The sequence below is a fragment of the Neolamprologus multifasciatus genome, chromosome 13, assembly GCF_963576455.1.
Source record: "Neolamprologus multifasciatus chromosome 13, fNeoMul1.2, whole genome shotgun sequence".
Taxonomy (NCBI): Eukaryota; Metazoa; Chordata; class Actinopteri; order Cichliformes; family Cichlidae; genus Neolamprologus; species Neolamprologus multifasciatus.
This window is the reverse complement of record NC_140451.1, coordinates 6688317-6706636: the sequence shown is the minus strand read 5'-3', so window position 1 is coordinate 6706636 and position 18320 is coordinate 6688317. Positions and strand designations below refer to the sequence as shown.

At 40.2% G+C, this 18320-nt stretch overlaps 1 long non-coding RNA gene across 1 annotated transcript; it reads right to left on the bottom strand.

The window, feature by feature from the left end:
* Window positions 1–373: 373 nt before the first annotated feature.
* LOC146504934 (uncharacterized) lies at window positions 374–17852 on the bottom strand. Its single transcript, XR_014877602.1, has 2 exons — window positions 7271–17852; window positions 374–5480 (listed from the first exon to the last, which is right to left on the bottom strand). It is a non-coding gene; the product is annotated as an uncharacterized LOC146504934 (long non-coding RNA).
* Window positions 17853–18320: the final 468 nt, after the last annotated feature.

Below are 18320 nucleotides of genomic sequence, written 5' to 3'. Positions count from 1 at the left end.
AGGTCAAATAAATATATTAAAAAATGAAAAGTTCACTTTCAACACTTTGCCAATTTTCTTTGCAGGTAAAGACTCATGTGGACGTCACCAGACACTGTTAGCTTCTAAGCGACACTTTGCCGGGTCTTTACTGTAGCTACCTTCAGTTTAGTCTTCAGTTTAGCAAGCAATAGGAAAATTCAGCTTCAAAAACTTCAAAAACTTCAAAAACTCCGTACTTCATGTTGCAGTGTGTTTTGAGTCACTGTCAGATTGTACTGTGTACTGTCACTGAATACAGTGAAGAACTTTTCATTTACCACAGAAAGGATTCTGCAGTTTCTGCAGTCATCCATTATGACTGTCTTCCTTGGGCATCCAGGCAGATTTATGATCGACTATTTTTCTCCCTCAGAGTGTACCAGAGCTGTTATTGCTAATGTTCCTGTCATTTTTCATATCAGTGTTTTTTTTCCGTATGATTTCTTTTTTTTTTTTTTTTTTTTTTTTTGGGGGGGGGGGGGGGGAGGTTAAAAGATAGATAGGTAGATGAAAAATGCATGAATACATAAGAAGATACAAGCACAGAGACTTACATAAATATATTCTAAATATAAAATACAGAAGTATAAATATAGCATGTTGTCTTCATTCTTTTCCTGTAATAAACCAGGAAGTAACTGACAGTGGCATAATAAACTGATAGTTATTATAACACACACACACACACACACACAGCAGTTTGGCTAGCAGTAACAATGTCACAATGCTGTGTCATTGTGGGTACCCATGTTTCTCATGTTGGGCACTTTAAGAATACGGCTTCATCTGATAGGAACACCATCATTTTTGTAGGTGTTTGGATGCAAAGGATAGAAAATGTATGTGAATTAAACAAAGTACATCAATATCCGTGCTCTATACTTGCTTCATTTTCTGCTATCGTGATTTTGTGTGCTAAATCTTCTCATCCTTTGTGGATCTTAAATGTTGACACATTACTTTCTCTCTGACATGCCTGCAGTGTTGATTCTGGCTGTTTTTCTCTCTGTCTGCCCTTTTCTTTATATTGTGTGTGTGTGTGGGTGGAGTATGGGAGCTTGGCACTTTTTCTCTGCATTGTTGCCCAACAGCAGATGGTGTCTCCATGTGCTTCCTCTCCTCTCGTCTTCCATTTCCTCCCAGCATGTACTGCAACACACCGCTGCGTCTTTAAAGAGATATTTCACAATGTTCTCCACTCTCATCATCAAAGGGTGATTACAAGTTCAGACACCGCTGGAGACTGACAATCACCAAAACTCACTTATTTTCACAACAGTAAGTCTAAAAGGCCAGATCTGCAACACAGCAGCAGATTTGTTTTGCTCTCGCCCGTCTGCAGATATCAGTACTGAGGCTGAAAGATGAATGCTCCTGGTCCTAGCTGCATTCACTAAAACCACCGGTGCACAAATGAACCTCATGAAACCATTTTCAGCTTCCTGACAACACACAGCTGTCTATCAATCAATCCCAGTCAGAGGCTGTTTTCATTCTGAGGTGTGCCATATTACATCAAATACAGTATCATAGTCGTTAATACTGCAGCACCCATGTGATGGCAGGTTGGATGTTAGATAAAGATCTCCTGAGGTGAGTAATCTAAATGATGATAAATCTAAGTTCTTATTCAACCAAACGCTCATCATTTCATTTTAGTACAGCTCCAAATGGCTCCATGTAGGTTTAATCTAAGTTGCTGCTTCAATGAGCGTCACAGTCGCCTGAGCATGGATGTTTATACTTTTGTGATTGTGTAAAAACTCGACTAGCGCTATTCCTGTCTCGGTGACAGGAGGTCGCTGCGGTTTGTTTTGGTTTCGGGGGCTTTCCCCGTCTTTTCTCGATTGTGGCAGAAACTATAGTGATGACACAGAGTGTACTTCTGCTTTATGAGATGTAGGAAGCAGGGAGTTGTCATTTCATCTTAACTTGCTGCTAGTCTGCCTTATAAGCAGAAAACTATGTGCAAGAAGAGATTGTGTATGTGCCCTCAGATAATTCTGAATACCATGCCTTGGGACAATAAACCAGTTTAAGTCATGGTACTACTGCATAAACCAAAGCCTAAAATATATTTGTTAAAAAGGCAGTATAAATTTTCCTTGTGAATTGAATCTGGAATAACATTATACGTGCAAGAAGAAAATGTATAACATTGAACACATTTCAAACTCATCTCAAAGACGCCCAAAGAGGAGCCAGATCTGTGACCATTCAAATCAAATTAACTGAATTTTGCACTGCCAATGTTTACTCAATCATTTTACACTCCACTGAAAATAAGCAGCTTGTCTGAAGTTTTGATGGGTGTGCTGTGAAATAGAGTACTTGTACTTCCTGACCTTGCTCCCTGTCACAAAGCTGTTGACTTCAACTATGCAACAACTTGTTTTTCAGCAAGAGCATCATAGATGTGACATAAGTGGTTTTTCTCCAACAACAGGCTCATGTGTAGCATTTTAATTTATGTTTAGCATTCAAAGCGAAAATGCGGTGCTCAAAGGAGGAAGGAGGGGACGAGTATAGGCTACATTTGAGCATATGAAAATGGGTTTTCATACTGTAACATGTGTGTAATTTGTATGATGTATGAAGTGATTGATGAAAGAGGAATTCTGCAAATGAGTGCACTTGTTTGGTGTTTCGGTGACACACATTTATGGTGCCATTTTTAGACATTTTATATCTGTCCACACGGATTTGTTAGAGACATATTTGCAACAACCTTAAGTGCTTTTTTGTTTCCTCCTTATTGCTTTTTCAACCTGAACTTCAGTCAAAGGTAACATCTTATAGGTTGGTAGCTGCTGAAGCACATACTGGATTACAGTATGTGATGTTACTGTGATTTTATGTCTCCATCTTGTGGCAAGAAATGAGCATGAAAGTGAAACCTGATTGAACAGGTATTCATGGTGTTCTGTGTTCTAACGGCTACAGTTCCAGCAGATTAGAATCAAGTATAACATTTATACCTTCTCTGAATCACACACACACACTCCCATAGTTGACTTTGCTCAGTTTTTCAGAGGTTGCTTGTTTTGAAACTAAAATAAGCTATATCTTATGGATTTGTGTCTTCTCATATGATGTATGATTTTTTTTTAAATACATTTAGAAAAAGTTTTCATATTACTTGTGCTAAAACCGGAGTACTGGTCACTGCAAAGTAACAAAGCACTGCATTAACGGTCCTGACAGAAGTTAGAGAGCATAATTGGCTTTCTGTTGAATCCAGAATCAAATTTAAAATCCTTCTCACCCTAATAGAGCACTTTGCTCTCTGACTGCAGGTTTACTTGTTGAACCTAGAGTACTTTAAAGTAGAATAGGAGGCAGAGCCTTCAGCTTACACAGCCCTCTTCTATGGAAGCAGCTCCCAGTTTGGATTCCTGAAACAATCCTAAAAGTAGGTGTCCAAGTTTAAAATGTTCTTTTTTGGTAAAGCATATAGGTAGGGGAGTTTGTTATTAACCTCTGGCTCTCTTCCTGCCATCACTCCCAACTGGTCGTGACAGACATCTCCCTCAGCCTGGTTCTGCTGGAGGTTTCTTTCTGTCATGAGTTTTCCCCATTTCTACTGTCTCTAACCTGCTTGGACATAGTTTGACTCTTGAGGTTTTCTCCGCATTATATTGTAATGTAAAGACCTACAATAATAAAACTTCACCATCCTGTAAAATTGTCCACCCCCCAGGTGTAGATTGACAGTCAAGTTTAAGTACAGAAAACACACTGAATGCTTCCTCTAAATGAAAATGAATTGGTCAGAAAACACAACATAGTGATTTATGTAGACTTTCACTTCATCTTCTAGTGCTGAAAGAGTTTTGGTACCTAAAGAGAGCTATGGAAAACTCATTTTTCTATTCTACTCTCTGGACTCGGTCACATGCTCTGAAGAGTGCGTGTCACCCCCAGCCCCAGTGGGAGAGGCATGATCAGGGTCTCAGGGTCAGGGAAAACAACCAATCAGAAGTCAGCCGCTCCCCATTTCCTGTCCCGAATGCTAAGCATTCACAGCAGCTGAGGTTGAAGGAATCACACTAGTCCTTTAGTTGAAACTTTAATAGCCTTTTATTTACACAGACTTCCATCATTTGTACAGACAGTTCAAATTAACACCAATGAGGTCCTTATGAAGCTAAAATAAAGAAAGAAAAAAAATAAACTCCTGTTGAAAGCAAAGAGTGCTTTCAACAGGAGTTGAAAGCACTCCTTGCTTTCAACTCCTGTTGTCCATGGCTCAGCTGTTGACTCGTATAAAGAAAAACTTTTATATATCAGCAAACTCAAAGTTTTCAGAACACATTCAGGATTAACATTAATCAAATGAATTTGATACAATCTACAGTCTGGATTTAGATGTGAAGTGTCAACTTTCCTCTGCTGTTTGGAGAGTTCCTGAGCCGGAGAGTGCAAACAGTCCCACTCCCGGCCACCAGAGGGCAGATGCCGAGAGTGTAGGATGTTTACACTTCCTGGATCTCAGAGGTCAGCAGGAAATGTCAGGCTGGACAAAGTTTAATACTCAAATTTTAATATCATATTAACAGAAATTCCAAATCACAGAAAATAAAATCAGTGTTTATTCTTTATTCTCTCAAAAAAAAAAAACAAACACAAAAATAAATCCCTTGTCAAGGCAAATTGATATGTACATCACAATTCAGAAGTGAGGTAGTTCAGAACGCTTTACAGAACGCACTACTTTTCACAGCACCAACTTACACTTCCTGCTTCCTTGTGTTTCAGTCCCATACATACACTTCTAACAGGCAAGAAAACAGAAGTATCCTTGCTGTTCTTCCAACATCACATCCATGCCAAAACACTGAGTACTCATTATGTGAACGGGTTCACATAATCACATTCAGGGTGAAGCCCGTTTGGTTAACACAGGGCTAACAAACAACTCACACCTGCAGCCAGTTTACACTCGCCAATTAAGCCAACATGTCCTGCCCCCTTTGTAAAGCACACTAAACTATGTTGTTTCATAAGCAAATTATTTTGAATTCAACAGGTGAACTGCAACATCCCACAAACTCATCAGGAAGAAGTCCAAGTGAGATCTCTTAACCCCATAAAACGTAATCAGTTTCTCTGACTGTAGTTCTTACATACACCATATGTAGATTCTCTCCCCCCCCCCCTCCAAAATGCTGGGAAGAGTTTCAATTAGACGAATTCTGAGTGGCTAGACAAAAATCCTCTGTTTACCTCTCAGTTTGACAGTATTAATACTTGCAAACACGGTCCATAGCTTTACCGGTGACTCAGCAGATTTACAATTATATCCTCCAGTTTAGCACAGAAGCTTGTGCAGCAACAAACATGCAGCTTCGTCCATCTTTAAGTTCCTTGGTGAGACCCTCTTTTATGCAGGGGGGGCTTTTGTAAGTGGAACAGGCCCATTTCCTGGGTTTTCCAGCACCAAGGAAGGAACGCTGAGACTGTTTAGACAGAAACGACAAGCAGCACAGCATGTTTTCATTCATGTATGATGAATGTGGGGGTGGGGGCAGTTTGTAATATTAGAAAGCTTCCTTCCTTCCCTGTCTGTGGCCCTCTAGTCTGTGTTACACCCATTTCCCCTCAGCTCTGATGACATGGTTTATCTTAAAAAAAAAAATTAAAAAAGAAGAAGAAAAACAAAACACCACACTCTTAGACCCTTAAGTCAAATTTTCTGAACTTTAACCACTCCTACATCTTCTTCCACCCCTCGTCTCATCTTCATCCTCACCTTCTATCCCTGCTTTTCTCCTTTCAACCCCACTCCTTCCTTTCATTCTTCCTCATTCCTCCCCCCAGCCCTCGTCTCAAGAGAGGATGAAGCCGCTCCCATCCACTGGGAATTGAATGGCCTGAGTGGAGACAGCTATCAAAGCCAGCCGTTTCACACTGGTGCACATTTTTTGTCTTTTTGCTAAGCGTGCTACTTAGTAACCACCTTACAGCTTTACAACAACAAAAAAAAAATGCAGTATTAAGTTTTCTGAAATGTTTTGCATTTCTTCACAGCCATACGATACACATTTCTGTGATGGTTTCTGCAGAGAACACCTCTTAGACCGTGTGCATTGCTCTCTGGCAGAGTGACCTGATCACCTGTCTAGATCACAGTTTACACAGATTCATATACACAATGAGGGAGCTGAAAATACCATTAGTGCCTAAAAATGGATCCAACAACCCCGTTAATCAAAACATTCCTAAACAATGTGGGAACATGACAGTGGGGTTCAGCCAATCAGCCAATCACTGATAACAGTTTAGCTTTCAGCAAACTCTGTATCATCTGCCATTCATAGCACTAATTAAACAGAGTTTTATGGTTTCAAACATTCCAACATCATTACTCCATTTAAGTTTATTTTTAAAAAGTATACTTAGTCATTTTATTTGGTTAATGTTATTTACCCTCCTAGGACCTGGCGTCCACATATGCGGACATCACATTTTGGGTTATTTAGACCAAAATACTCAATTTTGCTCTACAAGGGCCTGATATCCACTTACGAGGACAATATACTGCTACTGTTCTATCGAAATTCGAAACAAATATCCTCATAAGTGGCTCTCATTTTTCTCAGAAACAAAAATTAGGTAAAAAAATAAATAAATTAGTAATTCTTCATTTTTACATTCATCAGGTCCCAATCAGCCCAAATATCAAAGAGAAATTAAAAATGCATGCCGTGGAAGAGTTCGGGTCTTAGGAGGTTAATATTACTCACACCATCCTCACTGCCGTCTTGTCACTGATTTAGAAAAACTTTCATGTCTTCACCTTTGTGCTGCTTTTATGAAGTTGAGGTGGAGCTGTTTGAAACAGAAAGAACTGAATTTGGAACGAACCACCTGTTGTCCTAGCACAGGGGGAACATGGCTTCTCCGTATTGAGTTTTGTCGTGGTCTCTATGCCTTTCCCCCCTTTGCTTTAAATCGTTTTGCGCATTAGCTTATAGGTTCAGGTTCCTCTCATTTGGTTAGGATGCAGTTATGTTCCTGTGTTCCCAAGCAGAAGAGTCAGCTCATTTCTGAGGAGTGGTCCATTTACAGGCCCACTTATTCCCTAGAATGGTTCATTTTACCTCTTGGCTTTCTTAGTTGCCCACAGGACTCATTTTAGCACCATTTTTCAAACTCAGTTTAAACCATAACCTTCCTTTGACACTGTTCTCCTTTATGTCTGATCTTTCCCTTATATTGTTCATGACAGTTCAGACACTATACTTACAGCTGTGTTCACTCCTGTCGCAGTGATGGTACTAGCAGTTGGCTGCTGCAAACATCCGACTGAAAGCCCCAGAAACTAACACCAGCTTCCAGTCAAGGATGTTTACAGTAGCCCTGACTGCCAACCGGCCCGGAGAGGATAAAGCATCTATGAACACACAAACATTTCCGTTAGCCAATAAACCGTCACTTAAAAATACAAGCTTGAATCAGAGTGATCTGCACTGGAAATAATTCAAAGCACACGTCATGTGCCTTTCAACCTTACTAATAAAATGAGAATGATCCTCACAGTTATGCACTCAAGTTTCATCACCTGAAAGTCTCATGATTGTGGAGTGAGCCTTAAAAACAAAGGACTGGACACATTATCAACGTAAGAGTACACATCTCTACTGGGAAGATTTCTTTTTGTCCTCCTGCCAACTTGGACTGAAAGGCAACAGCGGTGTCTGTGTCACTTCCAGTCTTTCTGACATCTATTCTTAAGCTCAAACTTCCACACAGCCTCGCCCTGTTCAGGGTATAATCCATCATCCAACACAAGTTCAGGATGAATGTAAAGTTGTGCTCGAGCTGGGATCAGCGCCGCAAACACATCATCTTACCCACCCAAACCAACAAAAAGTAAAGTAAGATCATTTTTGATTTTGTGCGAAAGGAGCCGGAGCTGGTAAGGTCCCGCTCCACTTTTATATGGAGACAAGAGAAAGAGGAGAGGGCTTTGAGAAAAGCGAGCAATATCAGAGGATTTGATGATAAGGTGTGAAAATATATGTTACTGTGACTCAATGCCAACTGGCTGTACAACTAAATTCATATATGTCAGATTTTTAGTATGCATATGCGAAGCAGTTTATTTTGGTCAGTTTACCAATGATGTGACTAAGAGGCTGAAGTCATCCATGACAACGGAAGCTGTCAAATTTAGGCTGTAAATGAAAAGTCTGGCTTTACTTTTCATGACACTGTCTAACTCGGATCTAATCTAAGACCACAACTTAGGCTGATCTATCGCTACACACTTTTTTGTAAAACTAGTCTTTGTGCGAGTTAACAGCGACCCCCATGACAGTGACATAGATGCAAGGTAAGTTTTCAAAGAAAACACCTGATGATGGGCCTCCCCAGCAAAGTTCATACATCAGCCATACAGACCTCATTCTATGCTGACTCAAGTGCTGAGCAGCGCAGACCAGCATAATTACTGGTCTCCACTATGTTTTGCTGCCCTGCCTTTGTTGTCCAGTAAGCATTCTATCAGCATGTGACATTCCACAACCTTAACTCCCAACCCACACGTACACACACAAACACACTATTTACCATGTAAACACAACCCTGCATTTCTGTTTAGCTACCATACACACTCCCACAGCTCAGCATATGTACACGCACACACACAAAAATCTAATTACTTCTTCACACGCAAATAAATGTGCAGGACTCCCATAGTGCCCTCTCTGACCCTCCTCCCCCAACCCAAACGCCTACTTCCTGTTTCTTCCTCTCTCCTCCACTTTTTCTCCATACATACAATAATGGAATGGCATTCTTGTGTGTGTGTGTGTGTGTGTGTGTGTGTGTGTGTGTGTGTGTGTGTGTGCGTGTGCGTGTCTGAGAGAGATAGAGAGAGAGACAGAGACAGAGTTAGAAAGACAGCAGAGTGGATGTAAATGAGTGTCCATGGCTTTGAGAGCATGAATGTGCCCGTGTGTGTGTGTGTGTGTGTGTGTGTGTGTGTGTGTGTGTGTGTGTGTGTGTGTGTGTGACTGGTAGAGATTGAGAGTGAAAGAGCAAGAGTGCATGTAATCACATGTGTCCTGCACTGAGATAAAGACAGGAATGCTGCTTCCCCATGGTTCCCTCCTTCTGCTCCAATAACAAAGACCTCAAGTGTTAAGTTATTGTAAATCAAGTACATTTCTCTTTACTAAAACTGGGTCAAATGTAAATGGTAAAGTCACCTGGAGTTCTTGACATTTGCTACTACATATAACTAACACCAATCATTGTTCTATTTTAGCGGCTTGTGCATGTAAAAACCTGGTTAGAAAGACCAGGCTTTTTTATAGAGCTATAGACTGTATATAAAAGATGGACAATTATTAGTTTTGGACTCGGGATTCGGTGACGACCGCATGGTGTGCTTGTTATCTGCTAACGCTAGCAAGCTCAGTTAGCAAGCTACTTTTGCAAAGTGTACGGGTATGAGGCCCTAACTCAAAGACACAAACATCTTCTAAAAAAATGCTGCAAAATGTTCAGATGTCTGAACGCCTGTCAATATTGTTTTATTATTGCAAAGTTGGGCATTTTGAGAACTGTGGGATTGACATTGTTTTTGTGACCATTAGAGGAACTGGAGTTTTTGCCACTTCTCAGTTGGCTTAAATCAAATATAACATGCCAGCTGTCATTTTCTATAATGTCATTAATGTTGTTGTGGACAGCTACAGATTTGCATGTACTTCTATACATACCACAATCTGAAGAATGTCTACAGCATCACGCTGTACTCAAAAAACACAATAGCAACCTCATGATGTTCAAAAAGAACAGCTGCATTGTTTATTACGTCAAAAAGAGGACACTTGATTATTTTGTTAGCTTTTTTTTAGCTTGTGGAGATGGATGCATGATGAGATTTACATCATACAGACACGGATTGAGACATTACATGCATACTGAGCATGTCTACTTTACTTAACAATGTGGTTAAATGGAATATCTTAAATTCCTAAACCAAGAATGAAGTTACAGGTTTTGCTGTACATACTGACTTTCCACAAGACAATAACGTATAAGCAGAAATATTTGTGTCAATTCAGTAAGACTGAGCATAAGACCATAGAAAGCGAAACAGTGCTCTTTTGCCTTGAGAATGTTGTTTTCCTTGCTATGAGAATACTACAGCGGGGAAGACAACCATCATTGGTGAGCCATCTATGGATAGGGTTATGATTGGTTTAACGTCTACGTCTTTTTAGACCATTTTTCCTGTCTGGAAAACCCAAAAGGAAAATCTTAACAAAAAGAAAAACTGTAATGACAAAATTATGAATCTCATAGTTTCTAGAAATCGCCTAATTTAGCATGTAGCTAAGGCAAACGCTCCCCTTAGCCCTAACCCTGACTGAGTTTTCATTGATTTGTTGGATGTTAAAAGCTTGCTGCTCGGTCACTGCTAACTAGCTGAGTAAAAATAAAACAGGAAATCATTTTGCATGTTCCGTTGTGCATCTACATAACAACTTTTTTATTTTCTTATCACACCTTCAAGCTGTAACCTGTTTACATTTATAGTAATTTAGCCACTAGCACAAAGATTGTTCCTCACATTTTGAGCAGATTCTGTCATTTAAGTCACCAGTGACACACAAGCTGCCTCCACTGGACCACAAAGAAAATTATAGGGTTAAAAGAAATGAAATATCATGTTAACCCTTAAAGGAGAAATCTGTCTGTTGTAAATGGATGAACAATGCAAGACAAAGACAGTGTTTCATGAATTCTGCTGACGCAATAGTACATGCTCCTGGCCTCGAGCCGTGTCTGCATTTATATATATAGTGTGTGTGTGTGTGTGTGTGTGTGTGTGTGTGTGCGCGCACCTGCTTTACAGTAAGTTTCGGTTACTATTGCTTTCCGCACTCCAGTGTCCTTTTGGAGAAAAACAAACTGCTCATGTGCAAGTATGCATGTATGTGGACTGTATATGCGTGTATGTGGACTTATGGCTAGTCCTCCCTCTCTCACTCAGGTCACTTTGGGGAACAAAGCAAACTTTATCAGAACATTGCAATCCTGCATTCCCCAGATTCTTAGCACTTGGCAACCAGCTAAAAACAGAGCAAAGAGGGAGAGAGAGAGAGAGAGAGAGAGGGCAGAGGAAGGCAAGCGGAATACAGAGGACGGAGGAGGAAGGCAGGAGAAATAAAAGGTGTACGCACTACTGATCTTTCCTCACAGCGTCTACTGTAGGTTTGAATACAATCTGTACTGTTGCCTAACAGGCTGCCAGATGATCTAAAAACCAAGAGCAGATTTTGAAATGGGAGGAAAACAACTCCTATTGTTCTATTGTGAATGATGTTTGAAAAATGTATTTGCAAGAATGTCTTTGTGTAATTGTGTAGTAGTGCAGTGTGAGTGCCCTTTACCTATATCCAAGAATAGCAGAATGAATATCATTTCCAAGCAAAAGCCTTCTATCAGTGGTCTAAAGTTGTAGAGAAAATGGGAAAATAGGAAATTCATGTGAAAGTGAAGTTTTGTAGACATGATACAGGAAAAGTACTTAGAGCTAACATTTAGAAATATGCCCAAAAAGTTGATTCTGGACGTAGCGTATCCCACTGAAAACACTATGTCCAGCTTTTCAGGATTTCCTTACCTGGATGATTGAGCACCCATCAAGACATTTAGAAATATGGTTGCAATTTTTGTGTCGACTTTAGGTAGCACTAGTTTGACATTTTGGCGTTCGGTAGAGAACAGCACAAAGAGTAAAATCCAATTCTAAAACCAGGCTGTCAGACGCCTCCTGTCTTATCGTCTAAAGCAGTGCATGACTACGGGCTGCTTTTCAGTTTGGCTTTCGTAAAATCCAGAAGATAAACTCCTGACACAGCTCGCTGCCAAAATGAAGCCGGCATTTGGTTAAACACGAAGAAAAGGCCTTTGAAAAACTAAGCTCTTTTGCAGTTTTATTGTTTGGAAAAGCTGGAAACAAAATGGACACTGCCACATCTTTGAATAGTTTAGTGGTTTCAAAACTAGAATTTACACCGAGGGTTTGCGCATAGAGAAGTGTACAATTTGAATGAGACAGTATGGCAGTAAATTATTTTATCACTTTATTTTAAAGGGTTAAATGATATTTGGCAGTCGAAACAGTAAGATAAGGATGAAGGTGGAGCAAGGGCTACCAGACTACTCCATATGAAGACAGGTAACAGGAGGTCATGAACCTGTCCTCAGCCATGTTAGCAAAGGAAGTATAATTAAATTATATACAGCAAAATACTTTTGACTAAAAGTACATAACAGGGATGAGCAGAATGAAGAAAAATTGATTCTAGAATTTGCAAGACTTCCAGCACTAAAAACATCAGTGTTCTAAGGCAGAGGCCATCTATCATGGCCTGATCTGTGTACAGTAAATATTCCAAGGTGACGGGCAGTTTAGAGGTGATACATGGATGTTTAAAAATGCTACAGAGGAAACCTTTAAAGCATAGCAAACTCTGTGTCTGCACATTCTTTCATGCACTCGAGAGGCACTTCTCTGACATCACAAATACACCAGCACAATGAGAAAGCCACTGTGAGCCAGGTCAAACACCATTAAAGGTACAGTAGATCAAGGACACGCACTTCAGATGACCTTAGCAGTGTATTGTGCCAAAGTGAGCGTTTGAAGTCCAGCAGCTTCTCATTTGTTCAGTTGCCAGAGAATGTACACTAGAAGATTTGTTGCTGACTTCTTAGAGGAGATGAAACTTCACTTATTGTGTTGATTAAAACTAGGGGTTTGAGGTTTGTTTGGGGTTTTTTGGTCTTGCTAGTCATCTATTTCTTGTAGCTCTTTTGTCAAATCAATCAGATCTGTAAATCTGAAATCTGCTACGATACTCTGGACAAACAACACCAATTTTTTTAGCCGTGCCATAAATTATCTTTTTCTATAAGTAGTCATCTGACATGCAGGTGTAAAATAAAATGAGATTTTTAGAGCTAAAAGTCCCACGCTGAACTTGACAATTTTGTAAATTAGTAAATGTGGTGCATCTGATGCCAGCTGGAACATTAGAAGACAGATACATATCACTGACTGAATAAATCCTGATGTGAAATCTACCGAAGAACTCTAGAGCAAAGACAGTGATAGAAATATAACTTACACAGCAAGCTGAGTTCAGTTTTCTTTAAAAAAATAAAATAAAATCTGTGTGGACTGCTGGCCCCGTGACCCAAATCCAGATAAGCAGCATAAAATGGATGGGTGGATGGATGAATGAATGGACACTGTCTTGGTGACAATTGAATGTAAAGTTAACTCTGCCCAGATAAGGGACCGGATGACTAAGATGACCACATTAGAACTGCTGTGTGATAACTTATAGTTACACTGGTCATTAGAATAAATGACTAACAATCATGTAAACTGAGGAGCTTTTCTGGGCTCTGAAAGCCTGAGAACCAGACTTATCATTGCTTTATTGCCTATTCTTAAAGTTAATATCAAGCTTCAGAAGAATTACTTTACTTACAATATTTTGGCTTCTATCAAGCTTCACATGGTGCACATTCCTACCTAAAGTGTGGCTGAAACATTGTGCCCGATACAGGCCAAAAACATGTTGCAGGCCTGTGAATTGCATTGATGGATGAGTTTTAAGGTCAAAATACAAATACTAGTAACTGCTGGTTGCTTACAGTATCATTGCACTTCTGAGTCAAGTTACTAACGTATAAGCATTAAGAAGGTATATGGTGTGACCAATAAGTGCAATAACACTTTAGAGTCCAAATTCTGCAGTACACGCCACTATATCCCTTGGCCAACCCGCACACCTCCACCAAGAACACTCCTGACTCCTAATAAAAGTACAATTGGTGACCGAGTACCTGGACTCCTGGATTATCAAGTTGACACCTACACTTGGCTACTTACTGCTCAGCTAAGTGGATTTTACATTTACAGGCTTCGCTCCATGGCTCAACCGTCAAGCTTTTCACAGTTAAGCCAAAAGGTTTCTGAAAACACGTCACACAAATACACCGTCTCCCAAATGACTAGCATTGAAGTAAAACAAATGCTCTCAGAATCAGACTACAATGCACCTTCATTAACAGGCTCGCCCCTGGCCACGACCTTCACAGCAGCACTGAGTGTAGCTGGAGTTTTTCTACAAGTTTCCATTCTTTATCTGATAGCACAAATCCGGCCCTTTTTTAAGGCCCTCCCTTCCTCTGCCATTCAGATCTGTCTCTTTAGTCCTCTCTCTCTCTGATGACCTGGCCTCGTGTATGAGTCTCTGTCAGCAGTTTAACGGACCGGTGGATATTCCGATCAGGGTTGTGAATACTAACAGAGCTGGTGGCCCGTGAAACCAGAACCTCTGATTATTAACATCACTGACTCCTAGAGGACCAAAATGAGGAGTTAATGTTTCTCAACACCCTTGGCTGCAAAGCAAAAGAGACTCTCAGGAACCTTTAGTTGGAAAAGTTGGTAATAATATGTCCTGGTGTTTCACACACTTGGTCTACATTGCTAAAATACACCAACACCAACATGCTAGCAGTTGTAAATATAAATACTCACTGTTACAGTTTTAAATGATCCAGCAGTTTTGGAAATACTTATCCATTTATTCCCAAAAGTGAGAGAAGATTATTTACTTGTACTTCTCAGGTCTGTGCATTAATTACTGAACTGAAATTAAGCTGAGCTCAGCTTTGCAAGCTAATAATAAACCATTTCTTTAACCAGCCCTCTTCAGTGACTCCAAAATGCCAGCAGAAAGTATTATTTTCTCTATCTAGTGCTGTTTACGGCTGACTTTCTCCCCTATAAATTGTAACCTAATAAATTAATATTAGGTTATGGTTATTAATAAATAAATAATTGTTCAATTCACCACTAAATACAGAATGAAGAATTTGGAAAAGCACTAAGCTAAATATTTAGAGCAAGTTGATTATTTAGTTAGTGCTAAAAAACCTTGGCTACACCATGTTACAAAATGAAGGTCCATCTATAGTATTAAAACCGCATGTTTATTGGCTAAAAAGTGTGCAACCACAAGTCATTAACCAATAAGCGTGTGGTTTCCCAGTCAGGCACACCCCTCCGTGTCACATCCGGTTGTCTACGACCAAGAAAGCAATGGCAGAAAAGGTCAATTCAAGGCTTTAAAACAGGACTTTAGAAATCCCTGGATGATGGAACAGTAGCTATGTTCATACAGGTATTCTTGGACTCAACTACAGTAGCTAAGCATGAAACAGCTGGAAAAAAAAATCTTAAGTTGACCCTTAATATACAACTTCAGTTTATCCCCAATAATTTTAGCTACTTCCCTCTTAGCCTGCTTTCTTCTGATAGGCCAGCTTATAGACTAATAACTGTTTTTGGTACTGAAAGCAGTCTAATGCAAAGTTTATGGGATTACCTAATTATCTGATTTGATTTAATTTGGACATCTTAATTTTCACTTTTACAGAGACTCTGCAGGATCATGCAGACTTTATAGCTAAGACTTGTCTTCAAATGTTAGCATGCAGTGCATTCAGCTTGTTTCAGCTCAGGTCCATATTAGTTCTGCACCATTACTTTCCATTTCTTAGAATAATCCCATTAAAACAGAATTAGGTTTTCCTTCCTCCCTCGTTTCCAGTCCAGTCCTCACTTCGAGTTTGGGTCCCCTGCTCTGTAATGTATTGCAGGATGGGCCGACAATTCAGGAAGTGGCTCCTGCAGTCTCCATAGTAACCCTGAGGTCAGCCCCGCAAGGCCGGAGACCCCTCCTCAAACACAAAGAGCTGAGAGGCCTAGATAAACACAAACAACCCAGATTGCACACACTTAACAAACAAACACTTGCACACACAAACCCAGGCGAGCACACAAGGACGTGGGGTGCATTCAGCTAACTAAAGCACTTCCTGTGTAATCTATAGCAGGAACACAGCATACAGCATGGAAACTACTGTAAAGTACTGGTAAAGATAAAGCAGGCTATTTAGCTTACTGGATAACAAACTGATCCCTTGACCATCCCAGTGCTCCTAGTAGATTATTGGCTCTGCTGTTACATGGTACTGGCATTTTAAGAAAAGGGACACCATGACACCAACATTTTTTCTTACATTTATCAAATATTTATGTGAGCTTTTTACGTGAATACAACAAATTGCTTTCTTCTGTTAAACGTTTTGCACAAAAAGGAATGGTGGTATATAAGCAGACATCTAAACCAGACTATCGTATCCAAGTAGCGACAGTGACAACAGAAAAATGAGACGTCTTTTTGTGCTCATTCCTGTGCTGTAGGAATAATACTTACTTCTTCCTCACTGTGCCTCTGTCTTCCTCACACTCATGTCTGGGAACCAAACTGACCTCCATCCCAAGGGAGGAAAGAGCCGGGTGAATGGGCAGGCCCCAGAGCTTCGCTTTCATACAGCGCGCAACCCGATACAGATTACACATTACTTTTTAAGAGTCAAACCAGTGACAGTGCGACTGAACTGTGACCTCTTGGTTGGTGATCATTAGAGCGAAAAAAAAAACAAACTTATAATACATCGTCCCATAAGGGCCCTGTAACCTTTGCTGCATGGAGTTTACAGTGCTTTGTCCTCCTCTGCATCTCTTTGTTCTATTAATGTGTGACCTGATTACACTGCTTCATAGTATTTCTGGAGTAGCCTACTTGAACTTTAAAAGGTTCAGAACTAAGAGATATTTATAGACCACTATAGCCCATGGAAGTTGTGATTCCAGTTAGTAAAATGAAGACCCTGTTTTCTTCTTTGACTATAACCACTCTGTGTAATCTGATTATTTCATATTTCTAAGTAGCAGCAGGCACAATTTAATCCAACAAAAATGGCAATGCATCCTGTCATAAACAGATTCAGTTAGGGAGATGACATGCAGATCTAGACAGGCAGTTTTCTTAATAGTATTCACCTTGAGAAATAAATCTGTTTACTCCCTGGGATTTATTCCAAAGAACAGCAGCATTACTAAAAGCACAACTTTAACAACTGTGTAATGACTGATGGGCAAGTGATGCTTCGACGAACCTCACACGAAAACCCGACTCCCCAACAAACTTTAGTGTCAGTCTATAAGGACATACAGGGTACACAATGAGAACAAGGCCAGATTATAACAGAAATTATTGCATATTCGGCCTGCAGATATGTAACAACTTCTCCGGTGAAATCTTTTTCTGCTTCTCATGTCGCTTGACTCCGCTCATTGGCTCATTATGCGGATGTAAGGTGTGAGAAAACAGAGGAACCGATTCTCAAAGTTATTTTTGTTCGCAACTAGCAGCGCTTTTGATGTTACAGCTGAGCCGACCTAAAGAACTGGCTGTTATAATGCGGTGAATAGCTAAATGACTACTCTCCGGTGTATGGAAACGTGCTGAGAGTTCCGGTATCTCAAAGGTCGTTGTTTTTTTGAAGGCGGCTTGGCACCATAAGAAGTTAGAGGACGGAATGAGTGCAGAGGTAAATTAAACTCACCGTGTTAACGTCCCCCGCGGACAGCTGCGGCAGGCAGAGGGCCAGCTCTGCTGCTCTTTGTATTTCGGGATAACACTGACAGCGACTAGCATTCTTTTAAAACAGTTAAGAGGTCGAGTGAGGGTCAGAAAATACACAAAGTCTTCCATGAGTGCCGTTCACTTGTCCCGGGAGTCTATGGTGGAGCAGGGATAAAGTTCTTCTTAAAATTATTCCGCCGAACCTGCTCTCCTCTCAGCCTGCACTCTGTCAACTCTAGGTTTTTGTAGGAGGAACGCTGGACGGAGCCCCGCCCCTTTATGCTGACCGCTGTCAAGTTTGCTTCGAAAACGATGAGTTTTTCGGTCATATTTTTCCGCTTAAAAATGCCGCATTTTTAAGTTAAAGTTTGCAAACATTTTTCCTATAACTACGTAAACATTGTTAAGAAAACAGAATATTTACCAAGTATTTATTTGAATAGAATTTGATGGATTTTAACAGTAAAATTAATGCTTTTGTTTTGAAAGTATTCACATTATTTCCGGTATAACCTTGTTAACTACGTTCAATTTGGTGTTTTTCAAGACTGGCCAAAAGCAGGCAGGCCGTAGGACAGCCACACACACGCACACGCACACACACACACACACTCACACACATTGTTTGTCCTGATCTTCTAATAAAACTTTTATTTATCACGTTTTTAATGAGGCCGTCTTAAAGAATTGACTGAATACGTGAACACAACTACAGGTTAACAAGGTCATCACTGAGGAAAGATCTAACCTTGCAGAGCC